General features: G+C 44.8%; 1 long non-coding RNA gene across 1 annotated transcript; it reads right to left on the bottom strand.

The window, feature by feature from the left end:
• Positions 1-8,351: 8,351 nt before the first annotated feature.
• On the bottom strand, positions 8,352-21,133 carry LOC128342361 (uncharacterized). Its single transcript, XR_008314928.1, has 4 exons — positions 20,572-21,133; positions 19,764-19,961; positions 17,538-17,580; positions 8,352-8,863 (listed from the first exon to the last, which is right to left on the bottom strand). It is a non-coding gene; the product is annotated as an uncharacterized LOC128342361 (long non-coding RNA).
• Between the last annotated feature and the right edge of the window lie 1,097 nt (positions 21,134-22,230).

Here is a 22,230-nt window from a genome sequence, read left to right as displayed (position 1 = left end):
CTTGATGATTAATTAATAACAAACTTTATTTCCATACTGTCTCCAATGCTCTTTAACATCTATGTGAAACAGCTGGGAAAGATCATCCGGAGGTTTGGTGCAGAGTGTTATCAATATGCTTATGACACCTAGATCTATTTCTCCATATCAACTTCATCAGGAAATGGTATAACTTTCTTAAATGTCTGCCTGGAGTTGGTAATTGGTTGGCTGTAAGGTAACAAACTGAAGTTGAATCCAAATAAGACAGGTACTGGGGGTGGGAAACGAGATATGGTTTTGATCTGCCTATTCTGGGTGGGGTTACACTTCCCCTGAAAGTACTCCTGGATCCCAAACTCTCTCTGGTTTCTCAGGTTGAGGCGGTGGCCTGGAGCCTTTTTTATCAGCTTCAGCTGATATGTCAGCTATGTCCATTTCTGGAGGTAAATGACATTAAAACAGTGGTGCATAGGCTGGTAACTGTCGTGCCCTCACCCACGGAGAGTGAAGAGGAGGAGGAAGTTGGCAATCCTCCAGCAGAAGCAAAGGCCCCTGAAGGGTACTGTACAGAACATAATTTTAACTGAATGTGGGGGGTGGCACCAAAGTCATATTCGGCAGCTGGTGCTGGCTGGGGCAGGGAAGGGTGAGGAAGAAGTCATCATCCCACCACGTGCCCCACCCCTGTCACCCAGCAGGGCTGTCCTTCGGGCATGGCAAGCAGGGTGACCACCCCGGGCCCCGTTCTTTAAACCCCGCTTCGAATTTACTGGAAGGGGGTCCCTCACTGGCTGATTTTTTCCGGGCCCCACACCCCACCAGGGCTCTCTAAGGACAGCCCTGCCACTCAGTTCATGTGTGGTGGCCATTTGAGGGGTCAGCTCAGCAACTTCCTTTTACCAGGTTGGCTCCTCAAATGGCTGTCACACCTGCACATCGGCCAACTGAGCAATGGGGCATGTGGTGGATTCTGTGAGGAGCAGGGCAGAAGCAGGGGTGGATGGGAAGCAGTAGCAGGACATTTCCCAAAATTTTAAAGGTATAGTTTGCTTCCTTGCTGAACACCGCCCCCCTCCACCAGCCCACCACTGGGAGCTGTGGTAGCCATTTACTGAGGAGGGTGGGTTTCCCCCGCCCATACCTAAGCCCCATCAAGATTTGGCACCTTGGCCATTGCCTAGGTCTGCCTAGTGCATAGGCCAACTCAGCCCTGCATGGGCCACAATTCTACCAGTGGGTGAATTCTTGTTACAAAAATGCAAGGTCTAGTCTGTAGAATAGCAGGATTTATAGATATCAGTCTGGAGATAAGGCAGAGATTTCCCCTGTGGTCCTGGAAAGAAAATATGAAATAGAATGGAATGTTAAACTTTGAAGGGGCGGTGGTGGAATATGAACTTTTTAAAGCTTTTATTATTACTGTGGCTATGATTATCATTTATATATCAAAGGGTGGGAGGTTCACCATGTGAGAAAAAGAAGCACAACAGAAAGACCAGCAAACAATCACTGGAAAGGACACTATGTTGGAATGAATGACAGTTGCTATCCCTCTACTAAATATAAGTGAGCATGAGCCACCACTTAAAAGGTGCTTTTTTGTCACTCTGCAAGAATTAAGGAAAGAGATTACTTGCTTACTTAGGACAACTTGATATGGCAATTTAACTTGAAGGGATTCTCTTTAGATTGTTTCCTCCAGAGTTTTTGAGAAACGGGAAATACCCTAAGAGTGGAAGGCAGACTGAACTCTTTCTCCCTCCCCACTCCTTTTTGAGGTGTTCTTGAAGAGAAGGGAGGATGAAAATTAAACAAATAAAGAGAGAAAGAAATAGGGTTTTTTTAAAATCATGAGGGCACTTGAACCAAGACAGCATAATCTTAGGCAAGTTAGCATAAATTGATTCCCTTATTTGTTCTGAAACTGCATACTATGAGTAATTACAATTTCAGTCAAAACATGACTGGATGGATATATTGACTGGCACGATGAGGGAAATTACTCAAATAGTCCCATTAAAGCGAAAAGGAAAAATTAGCCAATGCTTAACTTGTCCTTTTAATTTCAATAGGACAACTTTGAGTATTTTTTATCATTGTGACAGCCATTGCATTTTAGTATAAGTCCATTATTGTAGAATGATACAATTGAAACCAGCAGGGAGCCTAATTAATTAATTAATTAATTACATTTGTATACTGCCCAAAAGAGAAGTTTCTTAAAATTGAGATTTTTTTTCCTTTTTGAAAATTGTATTATGGGTATGGCCAAAGAAGTGGCATCTTAAAAATATAAACCATCTTAGTCTAAATAAATTTATCCTGATATTGTGTTATTAATGACTCACCCAGAATTTATAAACAGCTTAAAGATAATGGTTGATATCCAGACTAAATTACTCATGATTAGTCCCTCTGAAATTAATGGAACAACTTTGTCAATGGGACTACTCATGAGCAACAGTCCATATGTCACTGTGTTATATGGCAAATGTATTATTACTTAGCTCAGTGCTCCCAAATTGACTTTGGTGCAAATAAGGCAGACTCAGGCTCGGACTGGCCCACAGGGCAACAGGTCATATTCCCAGTGTGCCCCACCTGTGGGGTGCCCCTGCACCCTGCCGCGCTCAGCAGCAGTGAATACTCCCACCCTTCAGTACCCCTTCTGCTCAAAACCTGGTGCCCTCCCCACATACATTCCACCGCCCTCTCAGTGCCCCCAGTCTGGCCCTGGGCAGACTGAGGCATTATTTTAAAATGCATACCCTAGTTTCAGTAGAACTGTTAATTTAAATGCATTCCACAAATCTTTCCATCTGCAAAGGCAAGGCAGTCTCGGGATTGTAAAGTTCAGCAGGCATTTAAGGAGGTGGGCGGGGGGAAGGTGCCTTTGAGCATGTCAGAGTGATTATTCTTCAACTAGCTGGGCCCGGTGCAGATAGCTTTCCTGCTTCTCGTTTACCCTGCCCGCCGCTTTCTTTCCCCCACCTGCCCCCTGCTGCCGTTTTCTTGCCCATCTGCCGGTGCCGACTTCTTTCCCTCCCCACCACCGTTGCCGTTTTCTTCCCCCGTCCGCCCCACCACTGTTTTCTCCTGCCCAACCACCTCCCTGCTTCCACCATTTTGAGCCACTTTCCTCTTCCCTTGCTGGCAGCTTGCTCACAAACTCTCCTGAGAACTGCCTCGCGTGGGTTTAGTGAAGGGTATACCTAAGAAGTGTGTGTGTGTGTGTGTGTGTGTGTGTTTCATTACAGGATGAACCCCGGGATTAAAATAAACCAGACAGAATTAAAAAAACAACACAGATTTGTTGTAGTTTGAAGCTTGTTACTGAAACTCTGTAATGTTAACAAAAAGCAGTTAGACACAAACCGTTACAGGACACATCCCTATAGCTGTTTTCAGGTCAAACAGCATTTGATTAGCTTAATTGATTAGATTACCTTTTAATAATTATTATAACAATAACCGGTGGCTTTATTTTGATAATTTCTTTATAGTGGCTTATTTCCTGACAAATGCAGTGTGCATGCAGCAAAGGAAGTGTGTGTGCAGCAGCTGCTGCATTCCAGACTAAAGCAGTGTGTGTGTGTGTGTGTGAGTGTGATTTTTATGGATCTGCCCTTCCCCTCTGCAGCATTCTGTGTCACCCAAAATATGTCCCTGAGGGCATGAAATCAGAGACACTTTCAGGGCAGATTGGTAAAAATCTCCCTCCCATTCAAGCTCCCAAACTGCTTTAGTCTGGAACACAGCAGCTGCATGCACACTTCCTTTGCTGGACATGTGCTGCGTTTTTCAGGATGTCAGTCACTGATTTTATGCCTCTTAGGATATTTGAACAGAGTTTTGGAGTGTATTTAGAGGGGCAATTCATATGAATGAATTGGCCACTGTGGCTGGGAATGATGGGAGTTATAGTCCACAAACAGCTGGAGGGCTGAAGTTGTGGACCCCTGGATTAAAGGATGCAGTGTGACAGTGTGGCAGATGTTAGGGCAAGAGCTGTCTCAGCCTGGCCCTATCTTGCTCATATGTGATGGCTAGTGTTCATCTGAACTGGCAGTCTTTTTCTATGTAAACATAAAAAATGGGCTTGCCTGGCTGTGCTGATGAATTCCACAGTTCTGCAATGTCCTTCCAAGTTCCAGTTCTACAATCTGCAGGAGCCAGCATGGTGTAGTGGCTAGAGTGCTGGACTAGGACCGGGGAGACCCGAGTTCAAATCCCCATTCAGCCATGTTACTTGCTGGGTGACTCTGGGCCAGTCACTTCTCTCTCAGCCTAACCTACTTCACAGGGTTGTTGTGAAGAGAAACCTAAGTATGTAGTACACCACTCTGGGCTCCTTGGAGGAAGAGCGGGATATAAAATGTAAAATAAAAAATAAAAAAGTCCTTCTTAAAATCTGATGATCAGAACTGTACAAATGTGGCTGCACCATAGATTTGTATAAGGGCATTATAATATTAGCAGTTTTATTTTCAATCCCCCAGCATGGGATTTGCCTTTTTCACAGCTGTCATGCACTGAGTTGGCACTTTCAATGAGCTGTCCAGCACAACCCCAATATCTCTCTCCTGGTCAGTCACTGACAGCTCAGACTCCATCAGTGTATATGTGAAGTTGGTTTTTTCGCCCCAGCATGCATCACTTTACACTTGCTTACATTGAACTGCTAGTTTATTCAATTGTAATAGAATGGATTGGGGGAGACAATGGCAGGACTGCAAAACAGCACATATTTTTAATCAATAGTGAGTGTGATCCACTTCCTTAAGGCAGCTCCTCAGTGCCAAGAAAATTGCTGGGATCTTGCAGGGAACTATACTTCACAGGGTTACACTAGCAAGGAGGAAGGAAGCTCAGCTGAAGGGGGAAGCAGAAGAGAACTTGTCTCAGATCAGAATGATGGAAACAGCTGTCCTTAAGGGCTAGGCTCACTAACTTTGGTGGGTGATTTCTGTTCCACTTGGAGGAGGAATATACATGCAGAGGCGTATCTAGGGAAAATAGCGCCTAGGGCAAACACTGAAATTGTGCCCCCTGTCCAAGCATCTGACACCCATCTTTCAGATAACTTTACCATAATATCAGCTGAAAAATACAAGTCAGGCTCGTTAATCTTTTAATATTTCAAAAACTATTTTAGCAGTGGACTTAGCCAGACCAAAAAATGCTGGAAAACTACAAATTTCAGTATGCTGGGGCTCATGAAATACCCAAATACTATCTGGAGGTGTACTTGGAAAACTAAACAGAAGTGCCTGTCTAATTCTTTACTATGTACAGTATTTATTGTCGCATCACCATTACATAAGTTTTAAAAATAAATGGAGAATTTGACTTTTCCCAGATACTCTGTATTAAATTAAAGGATATGCAGAGTAAACTGTGTCACTGCTTGAAATATATTCTAGTCTTTCAGAAAGACAGTTAAAATGAGAGAAAGAGAGCAAGAAACTCCCAGTGGGCCTTAATATTAAGGATTTCACACTGATTCAAAGACAAATTCACCATTAATAGCCATATTAGCAAAATTACATTTAACTCACTTATCACAAGAAGCAAAGTAAGAGCAAATGAATACAATCCTAGCTCATAAGCATCAGCTCAGTATTCACAAGCCCTGATTCTCTGTACATAGTGCCAATCTGAATATGTGTACAGTGACTTATATTATATATTATAATTTTTTTACCTGTAGCCCCTTCGGGGGGCTTCCTAAAGGCTGGGGGGTTTGCAAAGGTTCCTCCTCCCCCCACTGGCCTCTAGGGCCTCACAGGGACCATTTGAGCATGTGCAATGGCCATTTTTAAAAATCTTTTTTTAAATGGCCACTGAAAACAAAATGGCCACCGTGCATGCTCAAATGGCCTCTGCAAGGCCTGGCATGACCTAGGGCCTCACAGAGGCCATTTGAGCATGCACGGTGGCCATTTTGTTTTTGGCAGCCATTTTTTTAAAAAAAAATTTTTACAAAATGGCGCCCCCTTCAAGTGTCGCCCAGGGCACGTGCCCTGCCTGCCTAGATACGCCCCTGCATACATGACAACCTGGGTAATTGTGGCCTCTTGGAGCAATATATACGATCGTTAAATTATGATCAGGCAAAAAAGATCATTACACAGAGGGTAAGAAACATAGAAAAGCAGAGTGACATTAGCCTGATTACTCCCAGATATAATTATCTCAGTTTTTCAAATTACCCGAGGCCAGCTGCATTCCTTACACATTTGCCTACACCCAGGCTGAGAAGGTTCTTCTCTCAGGCCCGTTTTAATGTGCTCCCTTCAGCTGTGTTGGAGAGCAGATTTCGAGGGATCTCCTTGGAGGAATGTATGTGCCTATGTGGAGCTGCTGAGGTGGAAACATTTACTTTGTTTAACTGCCCTTTCTATGATATTGCCCTTTCCATTCAGATCGCCCCATATTGAAAGAAACATTGGGATTGGTCTGAGGAACATTTTATTGTTTATTTTTTAGGAGATAGGCATGAAGAAGTTACTCATAGGATTGCTTGCTTTTGTTCGGAGGCATGTAAACTAAGGTGTCTGCAAACTGGTTTTTAAATTTTTACTTATGTTATTGTATTGAACTGTATTGCTCTTTGCTGTAGTGTTTATTTGGTCATTGACCGTAAATAAATGAGTTCAGATTGGAAACAGCTTGCAAGAGCTACTGAATCTCAGAACTTTGCTCCTTTTCCCCACAACAAATGTTACTCTACCATTGGGTTCTACCTTTCCCCTGGGGATTTTTGCATCACAGGGACCTTTGGAAAAGGAGCCTGAAGAGCTGGAATGGAAAAGGTGGGCTGTAGCCTGAGCTACATGTAGGCTGCCTCGTGGTCTAAGGAGCTCTTCTGGATGGTGGTTTGTTGCATCTATGATGCAATCGTAGGGAAGCTTCTGCCAAGTCTTGGAGCATCTGCCAAGGCAGAAGCAGGAGGAAAATGCTACAGGAAGTGCATGAGGACAGAACTAATTTTTTAAAAAGGCATATCTGGTGGGGAGGTACAGACAATGGGAGCAACAGATACAGACAACCAATGGGCAATGTTTCACTCCCTGGTGTGGACAGAAAATGAACACAAAAAAATATAACATGAATACAAAACAAGAAACCCCCAAGAATTGCTGCATGTGGATGACCCTTTCCTCTTCAATGTGAAAAACCTACAGAAATACATGTGGGAAAGTTCTCTGTCTGGAAGGGCCCAAAGAGGCATAGGACCTTTTTGTTCATACTGGTTTTCAGACTGGAAAAGACTTCACAGCCACCAAAATTCTAACTTACACAGTTCATCTGTTCAAGCTATAGCTGCTGTTGAAAGCCAGAGAAAATGCACATGGCAGTTGTTTATAATGAAGTGAGTGGGCATACTGAGGGAAAGTCAAACCTGAATCAAGCTGTTGCTGATACGAGTTCGACTTGTGTGCCACAACTGAAGTCATGGTTGAATCATTCATTTAATTTCCTCATGCTCAGGAAACTAAACAGATTTCACTTACTTTTGTGAATGAAATGCTTGGGATCATAGCTACCAATGTTCTACATACATTAGTGAGAGACTAAACAGCTGTTTACTACAGAGTAATTGTGGATGAGATGACCTATCACCACAATAGAACAGGTTTCATTTTGCTTCTGCATTGCTATAGAGAATATTTCTGTGAAGTAATTCTTTTTTTAGCTTTTATGAAACTGAAGCCATCACAGCTAAACCTTTTTTACCAAGAAAATGTTGGAAGATGTAGTCTGCTGTTGTAATCTTCCTCTTGACAGATGCCTTGTCCAAAGCTATGACAGAGCATCAAACGCTGCTTGATGTCTTAGCGGATGGTAAGAAGAGGATTCATGACCACTATATGTTCACTGAATAGCATATGTTTTAAAAGTAGTGGTGCAAGGTATGTCTATCACAAACCCTGTTGCCTAGTATTAAGATAATCTGGAGAGATCCAATTATGATTGCCGCCAACTCATTTGGTGGCAACTTGTGTCCAGGCCTTCTCTGTGGCTGCCCCAGGGCTCTGGAATACGCATCCTCTTGAAATAAGAGCATCTCCTTCTCTTTTGCTTTTAGGAAGAACCTCAAGACCTACCTGTTTCCCCAGACTTTTAACTGAATTGTTTTTTTAAAAAAAAATTAATGTTTTTATTGTTTGAGATTGTTTTTACTTGTTTTGTGCATTTTAATGGTTTTATATTGTTTTACATTTGCTATAATTTAACTTTGTACACCACCTAGAGATGTCTATATCAGGCAGTATAGAAATATGATAAGTTAAATAAATAAATAAATAAATAAATATAAATAAGTGTTAGTATGTGTAAACAGTTTCTGAATAGCCACCCTGATATCTATCTATCTATCAAACTTTATTGCATTTCTATCCATCCCATATAAAATCTCTGGGTGGATTACAAATAAAAATAATCTTTGTGATAACGTCATCCAAATGTCTTGCCGCATTTGAACACTTTCAACAGGGAGAGGAGAAAATACATCTGAAACTATTTTGCTCCACAAACTGGACCATTGTTTCCTTGCAGTTGGTTGCTGTTAATTATAGGAAGCTGACTGAGTGCTATGAGGATGTGTTATCTAAAGAAAGAGAAGATCTTGGGGCAAAATCTGATGGATAGGCATGAAACTCACCAGAGTTTGCCTTTTCCTTCATGCTACAGTTTTTGCTGCTTGTTTGGACACACCATAAACAGCTCTTCAAAAAACGATGTTTGTTTTTTCCATCAAGCAGAACTTTTTTTGCTTCTCCAACCAAAGTACAAACTTAGCACATGCAACTCTTAAAAAAAACCCCTTTTGTGTCATCGTCGTCCCCGCCCCATCAAGTAGAACGTGGTTTCATTTCTGTCAAGGAAAGTACAAAGCAATTGTGAAACAACTTTGAATAGTTCTGATGAAGACTACAATGACAGCAAAGATGTAGACTGAGAGTCCCATTCTTCTTGGCCACAGAAAATCTCCATGGCATGCTGATGCCGGGCATGAGTTTCGCCAATCTAAATCTCCTAAGGAATTCTACAGGGTTTTAAAAATGAAATCACTGACAATATCAGCAGCAGTCTGCACAATCACATTTCTTCAGGCCCGTATTAACACTGTAAGCAAAATGGAAATGTTTGTCATAGGAGACTATGAGAGCACATCTATTACAGTCTTTTACACAACTGACTCAGATGTTTCTTGAGTACAGTGTCATTATGATGTGTTGTCATCATATCACAGGGAAAACCAACAAACAGCAAGAAGATCCAGCTGTGAATAATAATACATTTTATGTCTCATATGAGTAAGGCCTGATGCTGTATGTAAACCAACATTATACAAAATAAACTATGAAGAGTAAATTGTGCGAACTCCACATACAGGTGAAACTCGGAAAATTAGAATATTGTGCAAAAGTCCATTAATTTCAGTAATGCAAATTAAAAGGTGAAACTGATATATGAGACAGACGCATTACATGCAAAGCGAGATAAGTCAAGCCTTAATTTGTTATAATTGTGATGATCATGGCATACAGCTCATGAAAACCCCAAACCCACAATCTCAGAAAATTAGAATATTACATGGAACCAATAAGACAAGGATCGAAGAATAGAACAATATCAGACCTCTGAAAAGTATACAGTGTACTGTGCTTGATTGGCCAGCAAACTCGCCTGACCTGACCCCATAGAGAATCTATGGGGCATTGCCAAGAGAAGGATGAGAGACATGAGACCAAACAATGCAGAATTGCTGAAGGCCGCTAATGAAGCATCCTGGTCTTCCATAACACCTCATCAGTGCCACAGGCTGATAGCATCCATGCCACGCCGCATTGAGGCAGTAATTGCTGCAAAAGGGGCCCAAACCAAGTACTGAATACATATGCATGCTTATACTTTTCAGAGGTCCGATATTGTTCTATTCTTCAATCCTTGTCTTTGTTCCATGTAATATTCTAATTTTCTGAGATTGTGGATTTGGGGTTTTCATGAGCTGTACGCCATGATCATCACAATTATAACAAATTAAGGCTTGACTTATCTCGCTTTGCATGTAATGCGTCTGTCTCATATATCAGTTTTACCTTTCAATTTGCATTACTGAAATTAATGGACTTTTGCACGATATTCTAATTTTCCGAGTTTCACCTGTATGTGTGGAAGCCATCTGAGTCATGGGGGTGGGGCAGCTGGCAGGAAACACCAGCTGGCTGGACGCCAAGATAGCATGCTAGAACGGGTGAGGGGTGTGTGTGTGTGTGTGTGTTCATGCATGCGGGCCTGTGTGCATGTGTGCCTGCATGCTTGTGTGTGAGAGAATGGCTATGTTGCTTGTGTACAACATCTATATATATATATTTCTCCTAGGTGTGCCTTTGAATGTGCATCCCGGCAGCCCAGCTGACTGGCTGGGCGACAGACGTGCCTGCTTGGCCGAGGTGCACCCAGGAGGATTGGTTGCCGCCGCCGCGGGCCTGGCTGTGGAGGCCAGAGGTGGCTGTGGGCCCGGCCTGGACACGGAGGCAAGCCCCAGGAGGGGGGAAAGAAAAGGGGGGCAGAAGTGGCGGTGGGGAGGAGAGGCGGCTGGGCCTGGAAGCGCAGACTGGGGCAGAAGGGCGGGGGGAAGAGGTGACCGCCGGTCCCAAAGAGCGCACAGATGCTCTGTGCAGGGTCAGCTAGTTTACACTATTTTGCTAACACCATTCTGAAGGAAATTAAATCAAGCAGAACTGTGAGGCTTATAGGGAATTTCTGGGAAGATAATCTGTAGTTTTGGACACGGTTGTTAAAGCATTTGTTATTTTTAATTATCATTGTTATTTCTGTGTGGGGTTTTTTTTAAGACGAAGGGGGAAATGAAATACAGATTTAAAATTTCCTGCTTCTTTTTGTGTCCTTAATCACTGCTGAATGAGGTGGGATCACACCGTCACTACTGCTGAATCCACTAATTTCATGTACTTGTGTTTTTTCAGCGGGGGTGAGGAATATGGCTATCTTAGTTGAAGGTTTTACAAAGCTTTTGGTGTTCAGCATCAGGAACCATGTGGTTTGGGTAAGCTCTTCTCCGTAGTGTCTAATCATATTTTCCTTTTTAAAACTCCAGGGCATTTCCCAGATTACACGCTGAAACATACTTGCAACGTGTCCTCTAAATTCCCTTCCATATTTCCTGTGTTTCCACATCGGTGTCGCTGTGTTTTCATCAGGGTGCTGTTCACATTTCCCATGCCTTAATGATGCGCTTTTGCCCTACAAAGTTGTAAGTGCGCTGCAGGAAAGTAGCTGTATTTTTCCGTTGTAGGCAGCGTTTCCCAGCATTTTATGCATTGTAGCATTTTGCAGTGTGGATAGTTCTCCCCCTCACCCACCCATGCTTGCTTCCTCTGCCCCCTCACCACGGGGAGAGAAGCAGGCAGGGAGAAATCTTGGCTTTCCCCTCCTCTCCTCCCCACAGATCCCAAACCACACCCCTCCCTCCTCCTCCGCTTGCTCCCAACATAACTTGAGCTTGTCAACACAGACGAGGAGGGGCGAGCAGCTGAGATTTCTGAATCCAACCCTTTCTTGTGCACTTTTTACTGAAGAGGAAGCCCACTGAACTAAATCATTTACTTCTGTGCAATCCCGCTTGCTCCATCTTTTACAACTTTTAAAAAGGCAGTCAAGACACATTTGTTCACCCAAGCTTTTAATCAGCTACCGTTTTAATTGTTTGATGATTTTTAACAGCTTTAAACGTTTTAAATTTTGAATTGCTGTGATGTTTTAACCTTTTTATTTGTTTTATTGTTTTGTTGTAAACCACCCAGAGACTTGCATTTTGAGCGGTATACAAATATGTTAAATAAATAAATAAATAAATAAATAATGAATACTACAAGGCAAAGGGCAGGGTGAGAGAACAGTCACTTCCTTAAAAGGAAGCCCATTGAACTGAATCATGATTCCTTTACTTCTGTGCAATCTCACAGCCCTCACTGGAGGAGCGCTCCCCTCCCCTCTGCCTCTTCCCTCCTATTATTATAATAATAATAAACTAACTAGCTAAATAAATAAACAAATAGTTTGTTTGTTTGTTTGTTTCTCTGGAGAAGCGCCACTGCCATCCTCCCTCCTCAGGAGAAGGCCCGGCAGGAGGGAAGCAGCAAGGGCCATGGAGGAAAGAAGAAAGGTCTCTAGAGGAGAGCTGGTCTTCTGGTAGCAAGCATGACTTGTCCCTTTAGCTAAGCAGGGTCCACCCTGGTTGCATATGAATGGGAGACAAGGAAGTGAGTCTCACAGTCAGTGAGACTCACCAGATGGGGTTAGGTGGAAAGAGTGGGCTTAGCCTGCTCTCCCCGCAGACGAGCAACCCTGCAACCGTGGGTGGCCGGATCGGCTGCCCAGACTTCTGCCTGCTCTGTCACAGAACCGGCAGGGGTGGCGTGGCCCCCAGAAGTTCCAGGATGCCCCACGCTATTGCATCCGGCATGGAAAAGTTGTGTTTTGTCGGGTTGTTAGTTGCTGCGATATTGCTCCTGCTGCTGTTTCCATTCCAAAAGTGACTTGCCTGAATGGAGGTATTTTGCTGCTAATAAGCAGCTAGTCTGGAAAGCGCCCAGACCTGACGAAGCTGACTAAAATAGCTTTTACTGTATCAGAAAGGTAATTCTTTCTAGAGGTCTTTGCAGAAAAAAGACCTTTCTACAGTCAAGTATGGGGAAAACCAGGCTCAGTCACATGGCACCTCTCTGGAAAAATCACAGTACTGAAAAGTTCATTCTTAGAGAATTGATATTGTTAGTAACCAGCACAGAATATAAAGTACCATTGGAATGTTCCATTCAGGTTAAATGTATGTAAATGAAAGGAATGAGTTATAGTCCGTATCATAGAAGATGCTAAACAACAGTTGGATATTATCACTAATCTTGTAGACAATGACACTTGATCACTATTATTACATCCCCACTTTTAACGGTTTGAATAAAATGGATAGTTTAAAAGTTGTTTCTGTTAAAGGTTTAAATTCCCCCAGCAAACGTAGGAAATTTGCTAAGTTATTGAAAAAAGAACATGCGTCCATAATTATGTTACAAGAAACCCATATTAAACAAGGAGATGAGAGGTCCCTTCAGTTGTTAAATTTGGGAGAGGTGCATGCAGTCTCTTCAAAAGGAAAAAAGAAAGGTGTTGCTATGATTTTACAGAGGAATATCACCATAACCGTTTAAGAATGAGTTATTGACCAGGAAGGACATGATATATTTGGGAAAGCATAGTTGAGTAATATTAAAATAATTATTTGGATTTATTTATGCTCCTAATAATAATTTTAAAAGGGGTTTTTTTTTAAATAGAATTGATACATTTTTGATGGAAAATTTGAATCATGAAATTCTGCTTGGTGGAGACTTCAATTAAATGGTTTCTTCCAACTTAGACAGATCTAATAAAACAAGAACAAAAATGTGGATGCTGTTCCTATAGTATTAGAGATGTTCCTCTATGGCATTAGAGGAATGCCCCATCCCAAGGTCTCATGCTGGTGGGATGGATCTTTGTTCCATGCACTCACCAGACAGCCTCAAGGAGCCTTTTCATTGGCCTGTGGCTAATGGGGGGGTGGGGCGCGGGTTTTCACGCCACTCAGGAGGTTCCCCCATCCAGGCAAAGAGTTTGGCTTTAGGTAGGGAGTGTGCTGCTGTGTCTGCCTCCCACCCAAATGGCCTTTGTGGCCTATAAGCGTTCCAGCAGGCAGCTATTCCTGTAAAGTAGCTGCTTTTCGTGCATTTAGACCAGGGCTGCTCAACTGCAGATGTTTGCCTACAACTCCCATAATTCCTGGCTATTGGCTACTGTGGCTGGGAATTATGGGAGTTGTAGTCCAAAAACAGCTAGGGGGCCAAAGTTAAGCAGGTCTGATTTAGACTGAAGGCAGGCCTTTTGGACAGCTGGCCTATCCCACCTGATCACCTTATGCAGTTCTTAGTGTCCCTGCACTCTTCTGGGCAAGCGTTTTCTACCCTTGCCAGCTATTTGGCTGTGCTGTCTTTTGAGGCTCAGGCCCGGGGGATGCGAGATGCTAATGGGGACTGTAGGGTGTGGTGTATGTTGGAGGGTTGGACTAGAGAGAGACCTTGGGCTATAGATCAGAGGCGGCTGGTGACTGTTGCGTTGCTATCAGCTCTTCTTTTATGGTTTCAATCCCTGTGTAGCTCCCTGTGGGATGTAGCGCTTTTGGGGGCGGTGGTGGTAGTAGCTTTCTTCGGTGGTGGTAGTAGCTTTTTGGCTTCGCGAGGTGCTTCCCCATAACAACCCTGCGCCTCGTGATCGGGGCCTGCAATATACGGACCTTTCCTTCCCTGGGGCAGCTGTGGAGCTGCACTTAGGTCATTCTAAAACCGACCAGAGGGGTAGAGGCCAGTGAGTTGACTGAACTGGATGCTGTGGCAAGTGCCACCTTGTGCCCTGTGCAGGCCTTGCGGTGATACGTCATGTTCCGATCTGGGTCAACAGGATGCCTGTTTGTTCATGCAGATGGCATGCCCCTGACTCAATACCAGCTCTGGGCTGTGTTGTGTAAAGCTCTCATTCGGTTGGGTGAGCCGGCTCTTTTAGCATTGGTGCTGCAATGGCGGCCCGTAGGCTGGGTTTTGCAGACACATATGTTAAGCGTATTGGGCGTTGGAGGTCCAAAGTGTTTTTGCCCAATGTGTGTTAAGCACTGTTTGGTTATGACCAGTCTGTTGTTGGGTGTTCACCGTTATTCTTTTGGCAGGTGCTGGCGGAGCAGCGTGGCTCTGGTGCGGGTGCTCATCTGCAGCCACCCCCTGGTCTTCTAGGCTTTCAAGTGGGCCATCTCCTTGCATTTTGGTACCCAACTTGGTTTGGGGAAGCAGGCCAGCGTGCACTGGTTGGAGTTTTGGGGGATGGTGTGGAGCCAGTTGCTTCCAGCATTATGGGATTATTTAGCGATTAGTGCCCCTCCCAAGGTTTTAGTTAGAGGGGAGAACTTCAAGGCACCTGAACCAAGCTTCTCGGGAACAAAGAACAGAGTCAGATAGAGGTGACTATATATGACATTCTAAATGGTCTGAAAAAAATTTAAATTAACAAATTGCCAGGGCCAGATGGCATCCACCCAAGAGTCCTTAAAGAACTCAAACGTGAAATTGCCAGCCTCCTTGACAAAATATCTAACTTATCCCTACGACCAAGCTCTGTTCTAGAGGACTGGAAAGTAGTCAATGTAACACCGATTTTCAAAAAGGGATCCAGGAGGATCTGGGAAATTACAGGCCAGTTAATTTAACATCTGGCAGATTATCATCTGGTGCAGTGGGGAAGTAGCTTGCCTAGAGATCAAGAGGCTGTTAGTTCAAATCCCCGCCAGTGTGATTCCCAGACTGTGCCTAGTAAATATATATTTGTAGTCACCTATATCGGGCAGCCGCGATTAGGGAAATGCAAACAGGTTTGACCCCGAATCAAGCCCCCCCCCCCCGAGTTCGGTCTGACCTCAGACCAACCCCACCTCCACTGACAATTCGGTGGTGGGGGGTTGCGATGTGTGTGTGTGTGTGAATTTTTTTAAAAAAATATACCTTTAGCCCCTTCAGGCTAAAGTCTCTTCATCTTGGCAGGACTTCCATTTTCTGAAGAAAGTCTTCCTTTTTATAGCTTCCCTGACTCTACTTGTTAGCCACACTGGCATCCTCCTGAACTTGGTTCCTCCTTCTTCGACGATCCCAACTGACAGGGGCGGATTAAGCTTTTTTTGCAGCCCATGGGCAAAAAGGCTTTTGCTGCCATTTTACCTTGAACAAAAAAAGTTTTGCCTTTTTAAAAAAATAATGTAAAAGCGGAGTGGCGGGGGGGGACTTTTTCGTCTCCCACTCCACCATTGCTGCAGCCACCACTGCTCACAGAGAGGGGTGGCAAAATTTGAGGAGAGGCAAAATTTGCTGCTACTCAAATTTTGCCACCGTAGGCAAATGCCTACTCTGCCTCTCCATTAACCCACCACTGCCAACTGAGCTACTGTTATTGTGGTTTTGAATAAGTTCCATGATTTTCTGGAGTGATTTGACCCTCCTGACTTCTCTTTTTACCGCTCCCCTGATTTTTGAGAAGTTTCCTCTTCTGAAGTACAACGCATCTGTATTAGACTTCCTTGGCAATGCTCCACTCGCATATAAGCTGAATTGGATCACATGATGGTCACTATTCCCCAATGGTTTTACAACTGTTATTACTTCTTTCTCCCTATATGAAATGAAACATTGCTGTGTCAGAGCATTCTTACCCCGGACTTCCAGGCCAATGTCCAGGGACTCTACACTCATTGGGGGCCCCCAAATCCTCTTTAGTCTGTCCCGGGTGGTGTGGTTGCTGTGTTGTCAGCCTGCACTGTGCTGGGCGGCCAAGTGTGACTGTGACCAGTGCTGGGTGCCAAGCATGACATCTGCTTTAGAGATAGAGAGGGGAGTGGGGAAAGAAATATGTGGGATGGGAATATGTTGAGTTGTGTGTTGAAAAGTTTCTGCTACTGCATATTTGCATAAATATACCTGTTTTATATTCTTACGTTCTTGTGAGTTCAGTTGCTGTTTGTGCCCTCAAGAACCCACATATTAGCAATAGCAATAGCAATAGCACTTACATTTATATACCGCTCTATAGCCAGAGCTCTCTAAGCGGTTTACAATGATGTAGCATATTGCCCCCAACATTCTGGGTACTCATTTTACCGACCTCGGAAGGATGGAAGGCTGAGTCAACCTTGAGCCCCTGGTCAGGATCGAACTTGTAACCTTCTGGTTACAGGGCGGCAGTTTTACCACCAGTTTTACCAGTATTAAAAATACTGCGTGTGTCACGGTGTGTGTGTATGTAAAGGGATGATGCTTAACTTCTTTATTTATTATTTAATAAACTTGCAGGGGGGGGGGGGCTCAAAGGCCTTTAGGTCCAGGCTCCAAAATTACCTAGGTGCACCTCTGACTGGTGTGGTGTTTCTGGTTAATCCATTCCTTGATCTAGGCCAGCTTTTGAATGGGGCTTTTCTTACTTGTATTCCAGTCCTGGTGTAGAGGCACAGCTAACAAACAGCCAGCAGCAAGAGCACTGAACAGCAGTTTGCACTTGCGTCTCTGTACATAGTATTCATTTCATTAAACTATTAATATTCCTGATTCCACTCCTTGTCCTTGCACACCACCACTCTTTCTTCTGGATTCTACAGCTGGGTTACTCAGATGTATTGGTGTCCTTGCACAAGAATGAAAACTATTTATTTATTTATTTATTTATTTGGGAACATGGGCTTCCCAACTTCCAAGACCTCCCTGACAAACTCACCTTTTCCCTGTGTTACGGGCATATAACCTCCCCTGTTCATCCCCCACATTCCCCTACTACAGAGCATGAAATATGCTATGGATTTTGATATTGGGCGGTATATAAATTCAATAAATAAATAATAAATAATGAAAATTAATAATTATTCTAATAATAATAATAATAATAATTAAATTTTGCAGTACCTGGAACTTCCCTTTGTTCTAGTGCTGCTCTCCTGTCAAAGCCCTGGAACAATGGGATTAAAAAAAAATCAGTATGAGATGGAGCTCTGTATCGGACATAGACTGCAGGGTGTAGGAAGCAAGTCTGCCCAGGAATGGAAACGAGAGGGGTGACAGGCGGAGCTGTCACTCCCAGATAGCTAGCCACAGTCTAGCAGGGCAAACATTTGGCTGCAGAAGGAACAGGCACAAGCAAGCAGAGAAGTATTGATTCCAGAGTTGGAGTCATGGTTGCTGCTGCTGCTAAATGTACAGGTCCCAGAAGATATGTAAATAAATAAGATAGCCTTAATTTACAAGATTATAAGAGATTTATGCCCAGAGGGATTTTATTAAAAAATTATTTCCACATTCTGGACACTGTTAGATTAGTGCTAAGTTTATTTAATAACAATAATTTCATTTTAGAATACATGCATCATGTTATTTTTTTAATGGAAATAAATGTGTTTTTAAAAAATTATGTATGTTAAAAGTGCTTCTTTTATCATACATTTTAAGAATGCCATTTTGAGTTCAATCCCCCACCTCACCTGCAAAAACTGATATTTTTAAAATGTTCTAAGCCTTTTCCTGCCTAGGGTAGCCTAGTCCTCAAATCCCTCCCACCCCACTGTATACCTTTATCCATATTTTCATTGCTGCTTCATGTATAGAATAAAAGTGTTGTTTTTTTAAAGACAAAACCCTGACTACCTTTCATATGTTTAAGGGCTCCCAAATAACTTTCTTGCCCAGATCCTAGGCAAAATCCTAGGGCCACTGCCAGGAGGAAGAGAAGGCAGGGACTCAGAAGGCAAGGACCTATCTTCACATTTTCTCCCAGGGCCTACTCCAACCCTGCTAGACTCCTGGCATAGGAACGGGCTTTCTGTGCAACAGCACCCAAATATAGCACTGCCCAGAGGTTGCTGGTTCAAATCCTCACTGGTATGTTTCCCAGACAATGCAGCAGGGGGCGTGGCCTCGCTCTGAAAATGCCAGCGAGTGCTGTGAGTGAGTGCCAGGAGAGCAGCGCCCGGCCACGCTGTGGGCACAGCACTGGCTGGTATTTGCTCTGAAACGGGGCACATGGCGAAGCTGAGCCCACTGCGTCAGACGCAGTGGGCGCTGGGCCTGCCTCCCCCAGGCAAGCACATATGGCGGTGGCAGGCAGCCGCAGTAGCTACCACGTGCGCCACTGCCAGGAGCCAAGGCGGGCACACAGGCAGCCTGTGAGGCTGCCTGCCGCTTGCTGGCACTGCGGGACTCCTCCAGACATGGGGCCCAGGGCTACCACCCCGGTTGCCCCAACCCAAGGACGGGCCTGAATTAATGTTGTCTGGAGACATGGAGTTAAAGTTCCAAATAAAATAGTTTATTTAGGAAATCCATGAGGGACAGAGATAAGATCTACATGAACAGAAGAACAGCCCTGATGGCAGGCCCAAGGCCTATCCAGTCCAGCATCCTGTTTCACACAGTGGCCCACCACATGCCTCTGAGAAGCCCACAGGCAAGAGATGAGGGCATGCCTTCTCTCTTACTGTTGCTCCCCTGCTTTCTGGAGTGACTTTCCCGTTCAGCTTTCCTTTTACGAGTCCCCTCGTTTTTCAGAAATTTCCTCTTCTGATGTCCAATGCATCAGTGTTGGACTTCCATGGCAATGCTCCACTCACAAATAAGCTGAATAGGATCACATTATAGTCACTGTTCCCCGATAGTTCTACAGCTCTCACCAGGTCCTGACATCTCTCTGACATCTCTCACCTGGTCCTGGGTACCACTTACTGGCTGTCTCTATCCCTAATGTCTCTAGTGGTCAGTAGGGTTACTGATGTTAAGAGTCTATGCCATCAGGAGCTGCATCTCCAACAGACAACTGGAGAGCAGCAGCTGCTCCTGCTCCGTTTTTGCCACCATCATCACCCGCTTGCGAAGATGGAGAAGGAGTCAGCAAGAGGGTGGCACTGGTGGGAGGCGCAGTCACTCCTTGCTGCCTACTCACTTCCTCACCCTCTGAAAGAGAAGGCAGGCAAGCGAGTGGTGAGGGTGAGAAGGAGGAGGAGCAGCCGCACAGGGCTCTGGTGGGTGGTGGGGTCCTTTGCTGGGCCCCAGCAAGTGCCCCACTGTGGTCTGCGCGCTACATGCAAACCACAGCCAAGGGTCACTCAGAACAAGCCAAAATCTCACAGGAAGTTCATGTACCTCAGCGAAGCAAATGCTCAGCTCACACTTAATTGGAAATTCAGTTGCTGACAGTGAAAGTTTCTTCTACTTCCCATCCACTAGGCAGACTTTGTTTCTCAAGGGCCTGGACCCCAAACAGGAAATAAGTTGTGTGCATGACAGTTGGCTTGGCTGAGGTTCGGCCTGGTTGGTCACAGCGGGAAGCTCCTTGCAGTGCTGTTAAAGAACAGTGGATTTGGTTGGCCTTGAGGAGGGCCTGCACTGCTCAGGGGAGGGAGGGAATGACAATAAGGGAAAGGCAGGCTCTGAACTCCTCAGCTCTTTCCCCTCTCCTCCTGTATCCCCAACCAGCATGGGCTGGTTAGTAATCTGCTGGGCATTTTTCACACAGGGCTTTTAAAGCCCTTTAGCTCGCATCTCCTCTGGAATGGAGGGTGTGCGTCCACATATCAGGCGTATTTACCCCAAAGTCCCTGTGAGCTATTGAGGAGCACTTCACACACAGTTTTTCACTGCACCTTGGAGTATAGCTCTATTTATATCCAGGGTTAAAAAAAATAAATCTATTTTTTGCATCGGTTTTTTGGGAGAACTTCGAGTTTGTAGTAAACCCATGGTAAAGCCTGCTGTGTGAAGAACACCCTGGTCATCTGCATGGCATAGTCATTTGACTCAGCAAATGAGCAGCCTGGGCAGCTCAAGTTAAAGCCAGGGCTCCACATTTCTGGGCTGTGCAGGGGCACCAACGTCAAACTTTGCCTAGGGTGCCAAAAACCCTGCTCCCATGCAGTTTGTTTAAGTGTAAGATTGAGATGTAAAAGCATACCTAACCCATCATATTTCCATACACAATGAATGAGTACGCAGCTCGCTCACTCAGCTCAGTTTGAACCTTGCACAGCACGTTCAGTCTGCAGCAGCAGCAGCAGTGTGGATGTGTGTGGGGGCAAACTGGACCTTCATTTGCTGGGCATCATGATCTGCAACCCCAAGCCCAGGCAATGGCAGTTTGGGCCCACTGCGGTACATGATGTGCAGGAGGTATGGTGGCCATGAACAAGCCTGGTGTGTGTGTGTGTGTGTGTGTGTGTGTGAGCAAATGGGAGAGAGCTCATCTGGAGGACATGATGCCACACCAGGAGGCAGCACAGCAAGGGAGGAACAAACGAGTGGGAGGAAGCCGAAGGACATGATGATACCACCCAGAGTGGCCGACAGCACAGGGCAAGCATGGGCCCCTGGCTGCCCCCGTAAAGTGTGGCAGTGTGGTCTGGCAATTGGTGTGACTCAGGTGGCACCAGCAGCATGCTTGCCAGCCCGCATAATCTGCCACTGAAGGCAACGCCTTCACCAGCCCTCTGTAAAGGGCTGGCCCTGGCTCAGCAGAAAGGCCGGGGCCTGTCAGGAAAGGGAGGCGGGACTTCCTGGCTAAGCAATAAAACCTCCTTCCTCTTCCAGGAAGGGCATAGAACCCCTGCTAACTTGGCAAAGAGGCTCCTTTTTAATGTGGTGATTCTCTTTATTTAGTAGGGGGAGAGTAACTGGCCCTCTCCATCCCCAGCACAGTATCCCCAGTGACTGTTGCTGCTGTCGATCTTATGTTTCTTTTTTTGGATTGTGAGCCCTTTGGGGACAGGGAGCCATCTTATTTATTATTTTTCTTTGTAAACCGCCCTGAGCCATTTTTGGAAGGGCGGTATAGAAATCGAATAAACAAACAAAAAAACAAAAGCAGTAGCTAGCCAAACGGGAGAGGCAAATGTCCAGTTGACAGCGGAAAGCCTCAGCAAAAGCTTGGGCTTCCCTGTCACTGGGAAAGTATACTATTTAGAGACTGTGGGCAACATGGCAGCCCACCTTGCACAGACCCCCCCCCCCCCCGCAGTTGATAGAGCAACTCCCCTGGACACCAAGCTGCTTTCCTTCTTCCTCTTCCTAATAGCAACAGGAAGAAGAGGAAAAGATTTGAAAGAAGGAAGGGGTGTGATCTTAATAGGGAAGGAAAGAAAGCGGGGGAGAGGGGAGTGCCATTTGGAATTCTGCTTCAGGTAGAACAATGTCATGAGCTGGCATACCACCTAACTCCAGGTAGGTGCTCTCAGCTCTCATTCAGTCTGCCCCTCTCTGCTTCTCTGCATTCAAAACTGCTAACTACCTCTGCTGTCACCCTCCTCAGCTGGAGGGATGACACCTTCTCTAAGATCTGATGGTATCTCCTTCAAAAGACTCAAAAAAATACTTCAAAAGACTGCAGCTATCTGGATGCCATCTACTAAGCATTAGCTCTCGTTGATTAAACCTTAACCTACCATCTTGGAATATTTACCGACAACTGCCTAACAAAGCAACTGTAAACCAGCAGTGTAAAAATATTGGCCAACATCCCCACTAGGTGTGGAGGTGCTGCCTGCAAAGTGCATCTGGAGTGCTTAGAAATCCAGAGTTGCCCTGTGCAGGTGGAAAAATTTCCACCAGTCCTTCCTCC

Source organism: Hemicordylus capensis, chromosome 2, assembly GCF_027244095.1.
Source record: "Hemicordylus capensis ecotype Gifberg chromosome 2, rHemCap1.1.pri, whole genome shotgun sequence".
In the NCBI taxonomy this organism is placed as follows: Eukaryota; Metazoa; Chordata; class Lepidosauria; order Squamata; family Cordylidae; genus Hemicordylus; species Hemicordylus capensis.
This window is presented reverse-complemented; position numbering and strand designations above follow the sequence as displayed.